At 20.2% G+C, this 20075-nt stretch overlaps 1 protein-coding gene across 3 annotated transcripts in view; it reads left to right on the forward strand.

Moving 5' to 3' along the window:
- Positions 1-1377: 1377 nt before the first annotated feature.
- brat (tripartite motif-containing protein brain tumor) overlaps positions 1378-20075 on the forward strand; it is an 85798-nt gene continuing 67100 nt past the window's right edge. Inside the window, exons 1-3 of one of the 3 annotated variants that reach the window (XR_015292173.1) lie at positions 1430-1699; positions 3234-3322; positions 3441-3833. The gene's annotated coding sequence lies outside the window, so the exon portion shown is untranslated. Of the gene's footprint in view, positions 1700-1943; positions 2337-3233; positions 3323-3440; positions 3834-20075 lie in introns of those variants that run through there. The other 2 variants (XR_015292172.1, XM_012491343.3) reach the window with 2 other exon arrangements.

Here is a 20075-nt window from a genome sequence, read left to right on the forward strand (position 1 = left end):
ATAATATTTTTATTCTTACTAAATTTCATAAACTAAATTTTTATTACAATTCTTCAAATCTTTTACTTAAAAAATTAATATAGAATTTATATTATAATTAATAAAAGATTTATAAAAAACAATAAGTCATTTTCTTTAAAATTAAGATAAATTTTAATTTTTCTTTGAAAAATATAAATTCATTCTTTTTAAAAGGTACATCTAATATATCTTTTTTATTCATAAATAATTGTAATAAATTACAAAAGTAAATACTCGTTATAAATTATTAATAAAAATATAATAAAAATATACATGTTAGAATTAAGTTTTGAAAGTATTATATATAATTATATGAAACAAATTAAAATTACACTGAGTCACGAAATCGATCATATCTACTATATATCTACTATGTACAAGAAAAACACCTAATCTGATAATTTTAATTTTAATTAAATTTTGTATATATAGAATATAATGGATTATATATATACGTTTTTATATGAATTATACGATTATAGATTATTTTTTCAAAAATATTGTATTTATTTTTTAAAAAAATATTCTCAAATTCTCAATTGTATACAAAAAAAAAGAATACTAAAATTTTATTTTCTCAAAGAGATTTTTGACGAAAAAAAATTACTTGATACATATAACTTATTATGTTTTCTTCATATAAATCATTAAAATTTCATCATGATTTCTAGTTAAATGATTTTTTTCTTTTATAAGATAATGTTTGAATATTTCTGTAAACTATTATATTTTTGATATCATATATCTATTTTTCTGATATTTAAACAATAGCATCGATATTAGAATTCAGAAATTTTCCACATTGAGATAAAAATAAAATTTCAACTTATAAAATGTCAAAAATTGTATAGTTCTTTATCGCAAAAAATTTATACATTTTAATTTTATCTATTTTAATACATAAAATATATATTATGAGAAATAATAAATATATTTTTGAAATATATATAAAAATTTATTAATATAACTTTTTGCAAAAATTTATAGAAACAAAACTGTACCAAAAAAAATGTAAAGATATTATCTTTTAGCGTAAATGTTTCATCAATTTAGAAAGAAATAATTAATGTTTTCACAATTTATTAAAAATTGTATAAATTATGTTAATATCATGAGTACATCTTATTAAAAAAAATATTTTATAATTATTCTGTTTATTTTAATAATTGTTACTTTTAAAAGAATACTATTATTGTTTAAACAATAGTTTTCTATTAAATAATGAAATATAAAAATAACAACTAATAACATAATAACAAATAACAAATAAAAACATAATAATAGTATACTATCTAAGTATTCTAACCATTTCTTAAAATCTCAATTCTACCTTCTTGAAACTGTAGTTTACTATCTATCGAGACACGTACCTGGCCGAGAAATGACGGAATTGCACGAGTCTGGCACGAAAGTTTACGAATAACGTCGAGTCGTACGTAGCGTGAAGTAAAATCTGACACTTAATTTTATGGTTAAAATGTGTATTATATGTGTATAATATTGTTTATTGATTTGTAAAACGATATAACATAATAATTTGTAACATACCAAAGTAGAAAAACGTGAATTAGAAAAAGTATATGTTTATATATTCGAACCGGCGAAAACCTAACCTTCAAGCATATCACATTGGAAGTTTACCGGGTTATTTGACAACTGTTGCAACATAATATAAAAGGTAAGAATCGAATCATTCATTTATTAATATTGTAATAGTAATGTATAATTAAATATTTTTAATGTTTGAACAATTTGTGATTAATAAATTAAAGATATCATTAATCATCAAAATTAAAGTGTCAGTTGTATTTTTTGAAAATTCGATTTTGTGAAGTATAAATATACATTCGAATACGTTCATTTCGTACGATGTAAATTTCATCATTCTCGAAACAATCTCGTGTTCACATCTCTTGTTAAAGCCCAGTGATCGAGTAATTGAAGAGCGGAAGTACATAGACGGTTAAGGCGTGATTGGGCGATTGTTTTCGACCCGGAAATACGTCAATTGCAATTCCATGGTAAAACCGCGGTTTATTGTTTCATGCTTTATGTTCGTAAAAACATGTTACATTGATTAAAGATATTTAAATGCGAAATAAAATAGTAACATCAATTTTATACATATATATTTATAAATTTATATATATAATTGATAATTTGTAATTTATGATTTATAATATATTTTAATATATTTTTATTCTTTTATAATATATACTTTATCAAAGCAATATGATGGTGATGATATTTAAATTAAAAAACTGATGATATTTAAATTGAAATTTTTATGAAATAAAAATATATAAAAAAAAATATTTGTCGATTTTACTAGTTTTATTTTTCTTATATATATATATATAAAATATATATTAAATATAAATTTATTTTCAATATATATATATATATATATATATATATATATATATGAAAATAAATTTCAATTTTTATAGTTTAAAAATATTTATTAAAATTGAAAGAAAATTTTAAAGTGTTTTAATATTTTTAAAAATACTGAATTTTAAAAAATTGTTTAAATGACATATATACTTTTACTAATAATTATATTATAAATAAAAATAAAAATCCTCAGATTTTTTTTAAATAAATTTTGAAAAATATTAAATAAATTTAAGTATCGTATATTGATTATAAGATTTTTTCAGTTAAAAAATAATAAGATAGCTAACTGAGAAGTAAACTAGAAGATATAGATTATAGAAGATAGTCAAGAAGATATTTGAAAGATATTTAAAAAAAAAATTCATTTTATGATTCATTATTAACAAAAATTAAATCCAATATCAGAACATATTAAAAAATATTAGTCCAAATTTTTATATAAAGAAAGGTTTTATACATATATATATCAGAAAATACATTTAATGTTTTCGGAATGTAAAATTAAGTGAGAAATTTGCTGTATATCGCTCACGTATTCAATTTTAAACTTAAATATTTCTTTTCAAATTTCTATTTCTTTCAAATAAATTATATCTTATTTTTCACATATTAAAATATTCATTTATAAAAAGAATAAAATTTAATTTTTTTGAATCAATTAAAGTTTAATCTTTTTTATAAAAATAATACAAAATATCTTGACAGAATAATGTAATATTTTAGATTAAACTCTAAAACATAAAGTTACAAATTTCTGATCAATATTTAATTACGTACTTTCAAATCGTGTTTCTCTTTCTGTTCATATATAGGTATGTATCACAATTCTCTTTAATTCTAAAATTTTTCTGGATACTACTGGAAGAAAATAAGGAAGAAATGGTCAAAAACAGCAATACTGGTGAGTAGAATTTCCATTAATGAATTCTGAAAGCATCGTGCAGCGATGTCGTCAGACGCTTCTTCGTTTTCTCGTTTTTATTTTCTTTTTGTTGGGATCCCACGACGGTCTGCTGTAGATGGTGACTAGTCGTTCGAGGAAATGGACAAAAAATTTTAATTTCTTCAGCATGTGCGTTGGAGGTGACGGATCAGGGCGATAAACGTTCTTCTCGTTATTCTCGTCAGCTTTTAGTTTCATGTACATGGCCAAAAGCAAAAAGCGTTCGATTCTCTGAAACTCTATCTCCAATTCTCTCTCATATAGTTGACATGCCTTTATGTATAGTCTATTGCAGCCATGAAATTTGTTTCAACAAAAAAAAAAAATAAGCACTCTATGCTGGTTTTTCCCACCAAATGTTTGAAGAAATAGCAATACTATTTTAAAAATTTACGAAGCCTTTTATAATTCTGATGTAGTTATAAATTTCATTTTAATGTAAATAAAAAAAATTTAATTTCAAAATAAAGGTAAATTTTAATAAAGATCATATAAATCGATAAATAAATTCAAACTATCATACAAAAAACTAGAAATGAAATTAAAATATAAAATTAATGAATAATTTTTATTTATGCTAATAAATTAAAAAATATTCATACATAAAATATTTTATTATTAATTGAATCAAAACGATTAAATATTTTGTAAGTATATAAAGATATCAGAAAATTATTTTTAACAAAGTTTTTTATTATGTTCAGAAACATTACAATACATATATTACACAATAATATAAAAATAATTATATATATTGTATAATGTGAATAGTTTATCAGCATATAATAAAAAAAAATATAGATAAATATAGATATAAAAAAACAAGATTAATTTAGAATATTTAAATACTAAATCTTATTATTTATAATATAAGAAGATTTTTTTAATATTTATAAATGTATACATAAAAAATAATAAATTAGACATATACAAAATAAGTATTTATATATGAATAATGTGTTGAAATTTTGGATAACTAATCTTTCTTGATCATAATTACGAAGCAGGACATATCTTTTATGAACAAATATTCTTTTTATATATATATCATATATGTTTAAATTTGTCTTAATTCATCAAATTTGTAGAAACACTTTTTAATATCTTTATTCATGTCATTAATCATAATCGTTTTGAATTAATTTATTCATAGATTGTATAATGATTGTAAAATTATTCATAATTTCGATATTCTCATTTTTTTAAATATTAGTGTCTTAATAATTAATAGAAAATATCAATATATAGATTTATATATGAAAAAATAAAAATTTTTCATACATGATAAAAATTTCAAATATTTTTGTTATATTCTTTTATGTTTATTATATTCATTATATTTTATTATTTATTACACTATATTTTCTTTTATTGTTATTATTATATGTTATTATATAAGCTTTTTCAATAATTTTAAAATTATAATTTTTTTTAAAGTAATTGCAAATAATTATTTATTATTTTACATAAAATAAAATAAAATTCTTAATGAATAAATAAATTTTATTAAAATATTTTTTATAGTTAATATAAATATATTTTTAGTTTTTATCGTAAATTATATAAAAATAAAATTTTAATTAATTTCAATTTTCATCAGAGAAAAATTAATGAATTAATATAACATGATAATGACATAAAAGATTTTTCTATTATCTTTATTGTTCATTCAAATGCTTAATATAAAAAATTATTTGTAAACATAATTAAAATTTTTACCTCTTTAATATAATTACTACATTAACGATAAATAATTTTTTATTTCAATCAATTTGTAAAGAAAAAATAAAAAAAAGAAAATAGAGTAAAGAAAAAATACAAAATTCAAATTATTGTTCATTGAAATTACGTAAAAACTTGTCTAATGGTTATTTGGCAGAACGAATTGCACAAGAAATTGGAGTTTGCAAACGACGCAACAAAGCGTTGTAACCTTGGTTTGTTTTCATCACAAGAAAAATCGTCAAAGCAACACGGTCACTCTCATTCTTATTATCGATAGTTCTATTTATCTCTTTTCTCTTATTTTTCTCGTAACGGCTTTTTTACTAGGAAATGAATACATACATGGATATATAAATGTATATATACATATTTAACTTTTAGTACAATTATTCAATGAGTGAAATTGTAATCGATCAACTTGGCATGTGTAATAAATTATTCATTTTAAACAAATTACATATATATTCTCTTATAAATCTAAGTATATTTTAAATGATCGATTATGCATATTAGTTTTGTCAAAAAATTTTGTTAATAATTATTTATAAGATTATCTATAAGATTTACGTAATATGTAATTAATATAGTATGAAAAGAAATATATTTTTTGAATTTTCTTTTCTAAAATATAATTATTGATTTTTATTTTATGATAAAATTATAAAATTTTAATCAAATTATATTTTTTTATATATCAATCAATATATTAACAATATTCGTCTATATTATTAAGGAAAAAATATTTTATAAGTATGTATGTAAAATTTTTATTTTATATACATTACAATAATTCTAAGAAAGATTTAAAAACTTGTATTATTTTATTAAAAAATGTTACTTTAATGTAAGTACACTATGTTATATATTATAATATTATATAATATTATTAGAATATTAATAGAACATAGTGGAATTTCATTAAAGTAACAGTAATATAATATAATATAATAAAGTAAGTAGTTTTATATATAATGTGTAATAATATAATATATATTAATATAAAATTAATATATTAATATTATATTATATAAAATTAATTGCATTAATTACTTTTTTGTAATAAGTTTTTTTATTAAAATTACATATATTCATCATCATTCATTTTACATGATTATTTTTCGATACTTCACTATTTGTATAGATAATCATTATTAAATAAATAAAATCATATTAACTTTGATTCATCAAATATCAAACTATTTTTTTTAAATAATTTCAATTGTGTTAAAAAAAAATTGTCTTTTTATATTCTAAAGATGCTATATAATACTAATACTATACTATATAATACTAAATCTGCCAGATTTGCATATCTTTAAAATATTTGCAACTATTCTTTTCAAGTCTGAATATTAATAATTTAATTTTCAAGGGAGATTATTTATTAATTCTTTTTTGCAATTTATATTTCTTCACATGATAATTTTAAATATTGAAAAATTAGTAATGAAACATTATAAAAAAAAAAATTCTATAAAATAATTGAATCTCGTACAATTGAATAGTTTTTATGCGATAGAAGATAAAATAACTTTAATAACTTTCACTTAAACATAAAATTAAATAGTTTTAAATAATACATTATATAACGCATGTCATCATATGCTTGATTCAGAAATGGGAAAATTTTAAAGTTTCTTAAATGAAATTATATATTTTTTTTATATGATAATTAAAATATTCATTTATTTTTTATAAGAGAATATTGATATATACTTATATCAAAAATCAATTAACTTTAATTTTATATATTTATTGTGACAAGAAAAGCATAATACTTTCTTTTTTTTCTTTTTTTTTTTAAACTAAAATTTACAAACTTAGAATTAAAATATTTTTTAAACTAATTAATTTTCGACATGAATATATTAATATTAATATAATACATTTTTACAGGAAATAGAAGATCATATATAAAAAAAATATTCAATAATTCAATTAAAAAATTAAAAATAATCTTGGAATTTTCAAAATATTCATTATAGTGCATATGATGCATCACTAGAAGTTATTTAATTTTGTCTTATGAAATTTAATTTTATTTTCTATTTTTTAAAAACTGTGCGTATACTTAATGAAATGTTGTGTGCAAAGTAAGGGTTTATTAAATATATTTACTGTCATGATAAATTACCTATATAAATTTTTTTATATAGTTCTTTCTAAATTTTTTCCAACGATAAAAAAGTTATTTAAAATCATAAAATTTTTTATTATAATTTATCTCTTGAAAAACAATATTACTTATAAATATTATAAATAATCATTTTAATAGAAAAAAGTTAATTTTTTCTTCATGAAGAATTTGCTCTTTAATAATTATATTTTTGTATGTGTACATTTTTCTTTTTATCTTTAAAAATTCTCATTTTTAGTAAATCTTAAATTATTTTATCTATAAAGTCTCTTCAATGAATTTAAATATTAATATTTTATTAATATTAATATCTTATTAATAAAAAAATATTATTATTAATTAAATGTTATTAAATTTATTCTAATAGAAATTCTAATAATAAATAATTAATAAAATTAATATTTTATGTATTTAGAAAGTATATATTTTTTTTTGTTTGGAATTTTATTAATTTTTCTTAAATAATAATCTTTAAAAAAATAATTTGTAATTTTTATACAATTTTTTATTTAATGATTTATTAAAGTTTGAACAAAAAATAATAAAGTTATTAATGGTAGAAACGAAAAAAATTTAACAAAATAACATTTTATATCATGCTAATACTAAAATTATACTAAAATTTGTTGACGAATTATATCGATTTTAGGATTATTATCAGTTAATGTATAAATTTAGCATATCGCATGAAAAACTGTGTTTAATCGCTGTAAGAATATAATGATCCGATCTTTTGCATGGATAAATGCTCTGGTAAAATCAATGATTCCTTGTATTGATTACCTAAGGATTTTGTTTTTTTATAGTCAAAATATAGATATATTTAGAATTTTATCTAGGTCTATATCATAAAATCATTCGGGTATGATGTAAATGGTATGTATATTTATATACGATTATAAAAGAAATTATGTACGTAAAATTTTCCAAGAATTTGATTTATTGCAATTTATAAATTATAATATTAAATATTACGTTTATATACCAATTAAACTTCATAAAATTTATATATTCATATTATATATATTTATATATATATATATATATATATATATATAAATTGGTATACGAAATATTAATATATTCATAAAGCATTATTTCTGGAGGATTAATTCTAAAAACCGGTATAAACATAAAAATTGATGTACAAAAATGTTTATTGAAATTTTATAAACAATTTAAATTCACATTGAACTCAAGATGAAGTGAGATAAAAATAGCATGAAATCACTCTGCCACGTGTTGCTTCTGTTTTGTTTTATATAATGTAAACTTATATTGTTTATAATTTAACAAATAATAAATCAACCGATCTTTATGTATATCATCTTTTGTATTTGTTTTGGCATGTAGGATCAACCTCCCAAAGGTATTCCAAGAATATACTAAAATCCTGTATACAGAATATATACATCGAAGATTTGTCAACTATAAATACATTATTGGCTATATTGTAGACTAGTTTTTGCTACGTTTGTATACATGAGCTTTATCAATGTCATAGCTTATTATTAATTCATGTTAAATTTTCAATCTTTATCGTTTTGTCAATAATGATATATCTGAGAATATATCTTGATATTGATTCTTGTATTACATGTACGTGTATTTATGGTTGCTAATTAAATCGTAACATGCGATAGAAAATAAAAGATTGATACAAACAAAGAAGCAAACATCTGCAAAGATTGAAAGTTTAACTTGGAAATAATAAGCCATAATATGTTTAAAGTTCATTTATATGAATGAATAAAAACTAACCTATAGTATAATCAAATATATTTATATGTAACTAATTAATTAATTAATTTTTATGTTGATTTATTCGAAAATGATCCTCCATATAAAAAAAATATCATTCTATATTTTCGATTTTCTATTTTTTTTATATAGATTTATTCTATTTTATTTCGTACTATCAATTCAATAATACTTTGCATATTTCTTACATTTTATATAAAGAGAAAAAATGAAGAATGACACAAAACATCTTTATTGAAAAAATTTAAAAAAATTAAATTAATTTTTAATATTTTATTTCATTAAAAAAGAACAACATAAATAAATATAATTGTATTGTTTGTATAAAATGATGCGATAATAAAATCAATCATTATTTAATTATAATAATTATAATTATAATTTTTTAAAGCGAAAAATCATGAGAAGAGAATATTCCTCTCTGAATTTCCCTTTTCATTCATAATATAAACATTGTTAAAAAAATTATACATATATAAATTTTATACGTGTTTATATAATAATAATGTAATAATAAATAAGATTAATAAATAGATAAACATAAAATAAATAATTAACAAATGAAAATAAATAAATAATTAATGAAAGTATTTAATACTTTATTATATTCTTTTATCTTATCTTTTATAAATATAATTTCTTTCTTTATAGTTTTTTGTTTTAATCTTAATTTTATAATGAAAATAACGAACTGATAATAAAATCTTTTCTCGATATCTTTCCTTGAAAACAATTCTCAAGTAAGTTAAGTAAGTAAGAAGGGTGGCACGCACGGAAATAACGATTGAAACTCTGAAACTTTCGTTAATTATTGACTAGCAGAATGACACTTTTATTGCTTTTTTCTTTCGTTTCTATGCATGAAACGTTCCAAACTTTTTACTATGGGAATAATATCAAACTTAGATAGTAAAATTAGATGGAAAATTCATAATGATGTGCACTACGTTTTACTTTGTAAGATTAAAAATTTAAATTTTACTTTACTAATTTTTAGATATTGTTTAATTGTTTATTAATAGATATATGTATTAATTATTTATAAAGATAATATAATTTATTTTTTTTCTAATAAATAAAAATTATATATAAAAAGATGTATAATATAAACTATAAAAGAATTTCAAACATTTTTGAAATATGAAAGTTTAAAAATTATTAATTTCTATAAAATTTTTTCTATTCTTTCTATAAAATAATTTTATGTACAAAATAATATGTATGTTTTATAAAACGTAAATAAATATGATTCGGGATTATATGTAACATTGTTTGATATAAATAAATAAATAAATATATATAATATAAAAATTATAAAATATTATTATGAACATAAATTTTGCAGACATTCAATAATTATTACTATTATCTTAATTATTCATATAGTAACTCTATCTTTAGTAATAATTAAAATTTTTCTTTAGATTAACTTCTTTTAAAATATCTTTATAATATTCACGAATTCTAACAATTCTCTTCTTTTATTAATTCTATATATTTTCGAATTTGTTTTAAATTTTATATTAATAATTTTATTTACGATGATAATGATATTTTTTACATATTGATATAATTATTCTGTACATTTAATACTTATAAAAATTGATAAATATATTTTATATTTATAAAAGTTTTCTATAAGGTTCTATGATCAAATATTTGCGCATACTTATGTATATATAAATACATATGTAACTCGAATCGTTAATCAAGGAGCACCCGGTATAAGGAACGCAGACGACTCTTGGCTCACGGGTTGGAAGGCCAGCTGCTTCTCTAACGAAAAAATACAAGTCAGCTGTTTTCCGGCGTGGCACACGCCGACACGATTATTCGTTTTCAGCCAGACGTTCATATTTACGAGAAACCTGACTATTTTATTTCGATAAAATATTGCTTCTTTAATATATAAATAATAATAAAAAATTATAACCGCGATGTGATGAAGAAAAACAAAATGGACTTTACAAAGTAAAAAATTTATGAATACTTACTGCTGCTGTTTTTTTGAAAAATCAGCTATTTTCTGATATACATTTAATAAATTGTGAAATTGAAAGATTAAAAAATACGAAAATAAACAATTATTTATTAACAATTATAAATAAAATTTGATCACAGAACTATTTAATCATGGATTATGAAATTTGTTTAATAATTAATCCCTTTATTATGTTTTTAAAATTATATTTCATTTGTATAATTAGTATGATTATAATATACAGTAGTGAAAATATAAATAAAGAAATGCACATTTCTTATTTAAATAAATTAAATAATTATACAATATATTATATAAACTTTCATTTCTATTTATATATATTCGTATAATAAAAAATTAAAAATCAAAAAATTAATTGAAATTAAAAAAAAATTAATTATATATATGTATATATAATTATATATTTAGAATTTTTATAATTTTTTAATAAATTTAATGAAAAATTCATTTATATTTTTTAAAACATGTTTCATAATAAACGAAATAAAAAAATTAAATAAATTTCAATAAAATTTAATTATTATATATTATAATATTATATATAATTTTACGTAATAATTTATAAAAAGTTTATATAGATTAATACAGTTAACGCTATATTATATGTATCTATTTTCTTGTAATTTAGATATATAAATTGATATAAATTGATAAATTGAAATTGATATTATATTACTTCTAAATAATTTGATTGGAACAAATATTTTATATATAAATGTATATTACAAATTATTTATTTTTTAAATTAATTGATTGATAAATAAAAACAAAAATTTAAAAAGTTTATTAATAAATGATAATTAAAATTTTCATAACTATTTTCTTTTATCTCATATTTATTTTATAATATACAATAAAGTTTTTAATCTATTTGACAGATCGTTATCTCATATCATTATCTCAGAAAAAAATTTAGATACATTATTCTATTTCTAATTACCTATAATTTATGATTTGTGATGTGATGTGATTTATATTATCTAATATAATTTTATATTCCATATTAATACGTTAAAAATATAAGTAATGAAAAAAATATATATTCTATTAAAATTCATTTGTCATAATCATTGATTAAAGATTTTATTAATAAAATCTTAACTATATTATTCATTGAAATACTTTTATTGCATACAAATTTTTTACTAATAATAAAAAATTTTATATATACAACATATATAACTTTTATAAATACAAGCTAACATTTATATTATGTATATAATTTATTAAATTATTTAATTATTTATAATGATAAATACAATAAAACTAATTTTGCAATTGATTTTTTTCTTTGGTCAATAATAAAAATATTTATATATTATTTTATTTATGTATACACATAGAAAATTTTTACTAATTGTAAAATCGTAGTTAAATGTAGTTATATATGACTATGTAACTTATAGTGATATATAATTTTTAGAAGCATATATTCAAAAAATATATAATTTTTTTAATAGATTAAAGTTTTGCGCATATATTGAATTGCTATAGTAAAACATAATATAGTAAAACATTTAAATTAAATACAACATACAAAATAAATATAATATATTTTAAAAATAAGTCTTAGCTTTCTTATATTTTTCTGATAACTAATATTTACGTCATTCATTTTTTTATCAAGATACTTCAATATTATATATATATATATACATACTTCAATATTTGTACGGAAAGATATGATAACATGAGAAAATTTTAAGTTATATTATAATATTTAATAAATAATAATAATTTTAAATTATTATTAATGCAAATATCGTAAAGATGTCTATTTATGCATAATATACATGCAAATTATACATAATATATGTATGTATGAAAAATATGAATTCAACATACAAAAGAATAAATTTAAGATACAAAAGTAAGTCCAAAATATAGAATAAATTTTTTTTATTTAAATTCTTGTTATTATCGAGTACATAAATTAAATATAAAAACTTGCCAAATACAAAAACAAAATTTATTAATTTTTGATTGAATATAATTAAATATTTAATTACTTATAAGAAATTATTTTACATACAAAAATAAATAAAAAATATAATAAAATGAAATTTTTTTTCAATTTTCATTTTCGAACAAATTGATTTCATATATGTAGTTATATAAATTAGTCAAGTATATATTAATTTTAAATTAATGAATCGAATAAAAGAATTTTATTTTATCTCCTTTTGATTAAAGATTTGTAACAAATTGGAAATTAGCCAAATTCGTACTCAATTTCAAAATTTAATTTTCTGAAAAAAAAGATTACTAATAAACAAATATTATTCGTTTTTTTACTTATTTTTTTTAATTCTGTCTTATTTTTCGCATATAATAAAATATAACATAAAAACTAACAACATTTTTTTTTTCTTTTCTAACGTATATTCTATAAAATTATATTTGATACAATGTTATAACATTTAATCTTTTTTGAAGATTTGAAAATATCTGATTTTATATTCATTTATAAACAATGAGAACTTATTTATTTAAAAAATTATAAAAAAAAATTTACTTTCTGATTCTTTCTAAATTCTTTTAATTATCTTTGTCATGTATAATTTAAAATAAAAATATTTGTAAATATAAATTTGTAAAATGAAAATTATTTACATTGAAATTTAATTATAAGAGAACAGACAAAATACATATAAAACGCAATAATAAAAAAATACATAAAAAGAAAGTCTCTTGCTTGCAAAGCAGGTGCACTCTGTCATTTTGTTCTCTTGATTAAGTGTTGTTGTACTTTTTCTCTCAGTTTTAAAAATGTAATTGATCTTTTCACTGATAAAGTGTTTATAAAGAAACTTTCATAATAATCATAGCATTACTTAGTTTAAGAAAAAAACTTAGAATAAATTGTTAAATAAAAAATATGAATTTTTTGATTTGAAATATATATTGAATATATAATATTAAGAAATAAAACTGTTGATCGTAGTAACTGTTTAACTTTTATTTCGTTTTGTTACAGTTGTAAAATGTAGAGAGAATAACATGAAAATAGTAACATAGGCATTGCGAGAAGATGTGAAGACAAAATAAAATATTAGTCAATAGCAATACATAATCGAAATATTTTAAAAACTTAAACTTAATAACGCAAAATAAACATTATAATATATATTTTACATCAATTAAATATATATATATATATATATATATATAATTTAATTTATATAATATATAATTATATATATAATATATAATTTATATATATATATATAATATAATTTATATAATAATATAATATATATAATTTAATATATAATTTGGTATATCAAATTTTTCATATTGTATGCAATATAAAAAGAAACTTTTTATAATTTTGATACAATTATACAATTTTATTTTTCTTTAATTATTTTCATAGATTAATTTTTTTGTAAAAATAGAATTTAAAAATTTTTTTTTGTATTTTTTTAATATATATTGAATATGATTTACATGTTTTTTATTGGTATAGTAAATATCATTTTTTGATTTATATATAATAATGGATATTATGTCTATTGCAATATCTTCTTTTATCTTTCATATAATTAATAAATATTGTATATTTAATCTTCCTTATATTATATTTTCCTATTTTTTATTCTATTTATCTTCTAAAATTATTATATTTTAAATTTAATTTTCTTATTTCTGTACAAAATATTTATTTAATTTTTTTATCTTAATAATTTATATAGATTTTTTTTTATTGACATATTTAATAAATTTTATATTTTAAATTTGACTAAATAATATTAGTTGGTATAATTTTTAAAATATAAAAAAAGTTTATCATTATTTTATAAAGACAAAGGATGAACAAATATAATTGTATAAGTTTCTGAAAATTCCCATAAAATATATATATTTCATTGTCACATTATCGTAACAGATAGATCGTTAAAAAAAAAGATAACAATGAATTATCGATCCGTGAAAGGCTATGTATATTGCATTATAGATTATGATACGAATAAATTCTTTCATGTATCATTCGTATACTTTATCAAAACTTCTATCATCATGTTTCATGTTATTAATATTGTCTATTTTTATATGTCTATTATATGTCTAAAATATGTCTAAAATAGTATTTCTCAATCGATATTACGAACAAATCAATATGTCGCAAAAATTAATAAAATTTCAATAAAATAAAAATTAATACTTGTTATTATTTATTAATATTTGAAAAATGTAATTTATGAATAAACTAATTAATTATTGAAAAAAATTATTATTATATCTAAAATGTGTAAGTATATTAATATTATAATTTTTTTATAATAGATTTTATGTTATAATAACAAAATTAAAATGTGTTATAATTTTAAGTAAAAATTTTAACAATAGTATATTGAAAAAATCTAAGTAATTTTAAAATGTCTCTAATTTATTAGAAAACAGTAATTTGAAATTATTATTATTTAAAATAACAATAAAATAATTTTAAATATTTAAATGTAATATATTTGTTATATATAGTATAAAAATTTAAGCATATTAAGATTATTTTTTTTTTAATGAGATATTTACATGTCGTATGTACGTTATAGCTATTTGACAAATTGTTACATTATTTCAATTTTAAAATTTTGTAATATTTTCTATACATATTAATGTTATATTGTATTCCAAATTATACAAATTATTCTTTAAAAAATTGTTATTTAAGAACAGCAATAATATTTCTTGATATTTTTATTTTTTTTTTTCAGAAAAAAGATATGCAAATAAAAATGTTCCATTTTATTATTGTTTTTTTAATTATATTTAATCATTTAATTTTTAATTTTAAATTTATTTAATATATTATTTACAGTAACACAAAAAAAATAACAATTCAATATTTATTATAGAAAAATTCCTTTTTTTATATTCCTTTATAATTTTTTTATAATTTTTGGTATATATATATAAAAATAATGTTTTAAATTTATTCAGATATTTGTATACATATAAATTACGTATTAACTTTAATATATGCGCGATTAGATGTTATGATATATCAATTGATTTCATAATTATGGATTCTATGTATAGATTCTATGAATAGATCTTAAATCTGAATGATCATAGATAGCTATAAATTTAATCACTGGCATTTGTCAAGTCCTTATAAAAGCAGTCAATGGCACTTAAACTATACGGTGAATAACTTTCAACCGATTTCTTTGGATTCGTGCATCCGTTATGATGATCATCAGTTTATGGCAGAGTGAAACGTGTGGGGAGAATATATAGTACATGGTGGGGTTGCGCAGGATACCGTTCGGAATGTCCAAGGGTAATACAAGAGGGGTAGTAACCGGTGGTAGTGGTTATATTTATACACCTCTTCCGCCCCCGTCAAGCGAGAAGGGATAGCGACGCCACCACTACCCCACTACTTCCACCACCACCACCGCTGCCGCCACCACCACCACTGTCGCTGTCGCCACTACCATCGCTACCACCCACCACCAACGCCGTCACTCCACCACCGGTGCCATCACCACCGCCAACGCTTCGCCGTCGTTACCAACGTCGAGACGCTATGTGTGATCGTTGCTGTCGTTTTAGTTATTAACAGACCGTACGATCATTCGTACTGTAGTGAAGCGGGAGAAAAAGAGTGAAAGAGGAAGGAAGAGAGAGAGAGAGAGAGAGAGTAGTGAGATAGGAATTGTAATTGAGCAGGAAGAGAAGAGAAAATTGTCGTGGATGTGTGCAAGGAAGAGAAAGAAATAAAAGTGGAAAAACGAATAAACGTGAAAAATAGAAGGAAGAATCGAGCGTGGGGAAAAGAGAAGAAAAAGCGAAAGAGAGAGAAAGTATATTACGAGCCATGCTGCACAGTCTCGCCTGAACAAAGGAAGGCTCCCTCAACTGAGGGTCGTTTCCGATCGACGAACCGTCGGTCCCCCTTCGTTTGCCTTCGGCGCGCCTCGTGTGGCATAAGTGTCTAGCGATCGGCCAGTCACGTAGCAGCGGCCGAGCCGTGAGGAACAAAGAACGGAAGGATAAGAGTAGAACTTCAAAGAGCAAAAAAGAAGCGTATATCCATGAACCGGCTTGCCGGTAAAAATAAAGAAAAAAAGGCAGGTAACAGTAATATTGAGCTTGTGTCATAGAAATTCTCATTGATCGAGATTTTTGCTTTTAAGTGGAGAAAGTGAAGAAAATTTCCTGTTCCTATCGAGATATTTTATCAAAATCAGTTCGATTTGTGTACGGTACATTAAAAGTTGTTTCCGCGTATCATTTCGCAAGTTTTATCGTGTAGATACGTTAACGCCAAAATCGATGCAAGTGTAAAATAGGCGTCCTTTACGCGTGTGTGTTTTCCAAGGTGCTTTCGTTTCGTGTTTTCAAGCCACTTTGAGTGAATTCAAATAAGTTTTGAACAACGGTGAACAGAAGTTGGATTCTTAATTGGCAGTTTTGTGAGTGCGTTCTCGACATACCGGCGACCTAACCTAACGATTACTTTCTAAGGGGCACGCAATTACCAATGATAATTGTTACATGTATACGTTAAGAAATCGATCGTTCATACGTGCCGTTAAAATGTGCTAAATGGTGAAACAGAGAAGCTGAATAAAGACAAACGTGACTACAATATAAATCTTTATCTACTATTATCACAAAGATTTTCATTTGCCTTTATTTTTGCTACTCGATTCGCTTTCGTGTGACATGTGCACAAATATACAGTGCACACCTGAATTTGAAGGATTTTTTGACTGAAAAGCAGAATTCCTCCGTTCGGCTACGTACGGATTATCCTCGTATTTACGGTAAGTTTACATTTTTTTTAAGAAAAAAAATTTGTAATGGTATCAAACAAAAAATATGTAATGGTATTCTAATTTGAAATTTTTTTCTATGTATTTTCAAATTGTACTATATTTTTGTTATATATACGTTTATTGATCTATTTTAATTATAATGAAAATCATAATTTCATATATTTTAGAATAATCTTTGTAATATATATACGATTATTAAAATAAATTGCGAATTATATTTTAATATTAGACAGAAGAAGTTTTATTATCATTTCAATAATTTAACGTTTTTTATTATTATTATATAATTTAACGTTAACTTATATATTTATAATAAATACATAATAAAGATATATTAACTTGAATTCTTTTATAATAAATTTTCATATTTAAAACTTCTAATTCGAAAACTAATATTTAATAAAATTAAATTTGCAATTGATATGTATAAAGTAATTATATATTCACTTGCACTTATAATTTAAAAAATTAAAAATTTGTTTTTTAATTCTTTTTTTTTATAATATCAATTTTTCATTAAAATTTACAAATTAGTATTAATTGGATTTTTATTAGATATATATAATCAATGATTCTATAAATTTTAAGTGTTAAAATTTTTTGAATTTTACGAAATATTAAAAATATCTAAAAATGTAAAAAATACAATGAAAATTGAAAAAAATACTTTTTCTTAAAAAATATTTTTCAATTTGATTTTATTAAAAATTTATTATTATATTATTAAAAATCGACTTTGTTTGAATTTACTGTTTTATCGTTTCAATTATTTTCATAAATAATTACAATCATTGTTTTGTAAAACGACCTGCTCTTATCAAATGTCACGTCTACATATGACTCAAAAATCATACTCTTGTTATTTCTGTCAGTTTGAAAGTTGACTACGTTGCAAAGTAGTTATGCATACCAGTGGATACATTTGTCATATAATTAGACGTTCGAGTGATTCGAAACGTGACATTTATCGTCTGTTGGTGACAACGGCTAATTATTCAAAAGCATGATTGTTAATTATGGACTTTGATGCGATAATTTGAAGCTTAAGTGATTCAATTCTTGTAATTCAATTATTTAAAATTCTGTTGAGAATAATTCTCAAATTACATGTTGTATAGTCGGAATAAAATTTCATTCAAAAACTAATTATATTTGTCGAGATCACATACAAGACCGATATTAATTCATTAATATAAATCAATAGAATGTAAAAACACGAATTACAAAAATTATATAAAATAGATGCGTATTCTCGAAATATATTATAATATTTAATGTATGACAAATTACTCGATAATACGAATAACGAAAATTAATGTAATAGCATTTGTTATTTTCATGTATTTTCTAATTTTATCATTTTATTTTCTTATTTCTTGTTCATAATTATTTAGAATTAAATAATTATTTCGCAATTAATATGAAATTTAAAAATATATCGACGAAATTTTTTGTTTTTAATACTAAATTATCTTATACTTTCCTGATTCGTTTGATTCACATTTAAATATAAAATTTAAAATAATAAAATTCAATATTTTTTATTTCATATATTTAACGTACGTATATAGTATTGTGATTAAGAGATTAATTTTAATTTGGTCAAACAACGTCGTTTATGCATTGTAGTTTCATGGTATGTAATTGGATTTAAATTCAGAAAAAATGATAATGAAAATCTATCGAAATTAGATGGTTTTAATTTTGGTGAAATTTTGATTTTCTACGTTGAGTGTCTCACTCGGATCGATGATTCATTCGGGAACGAAATAATGTACATTCGCCGACGGAGGCCGCGCATTTATTTCTTGACAACGAGGTTTCTGTCAGTACAGTTAAGAAATACTAGATGAAGGATAGAATGAATCAAAACGAAACAAAAAATTCTTGAGCAATATCAATTTGTTTGGGATGACGTGGATATTGAAATTCTTGTTCATTCGATATAATATACATACGATATATGCTATAGTATTTTAACTCTTGGAAGGCGATATAATGAAATTGTTGCATATTGGGCATTTTTAATCCGTAACAAAATTTCGCTCTTCGTTTGAATTATAAAATAAATTTTTACACGAGAGTGTTATATATTCTTCCATCATCTTTTTACAAAATCAAAAACATAACATTGCGATAATTTCGCAAGATTTGCTATTCGCCGACGGTTAAATTGCAAACGAAATGGAATTTATTTCCATTTCTATATTATGTATTAAATTTATTTATTATTTAAAATCTATACTTATATATATATATAATTCTTGCGTGAATTTGATATCTGAAAAGTAATATCAA

This window comes from Apis florea, unplaced genomic scaffold (assembly GCF_048593485.1).
Source record: "Apis florea isolate Af1SG1 unplaced genomic scaffold, ASM4859348v1 contig_3078_pilon, whole genome shotgun sequence".
In the NCBI taxonomy this organism is placed as follows: Eukaryota; Metazoa; Arthropoda; class Insecta; order Hymenoptera; family Apidae; genus Apis; species Apis florea.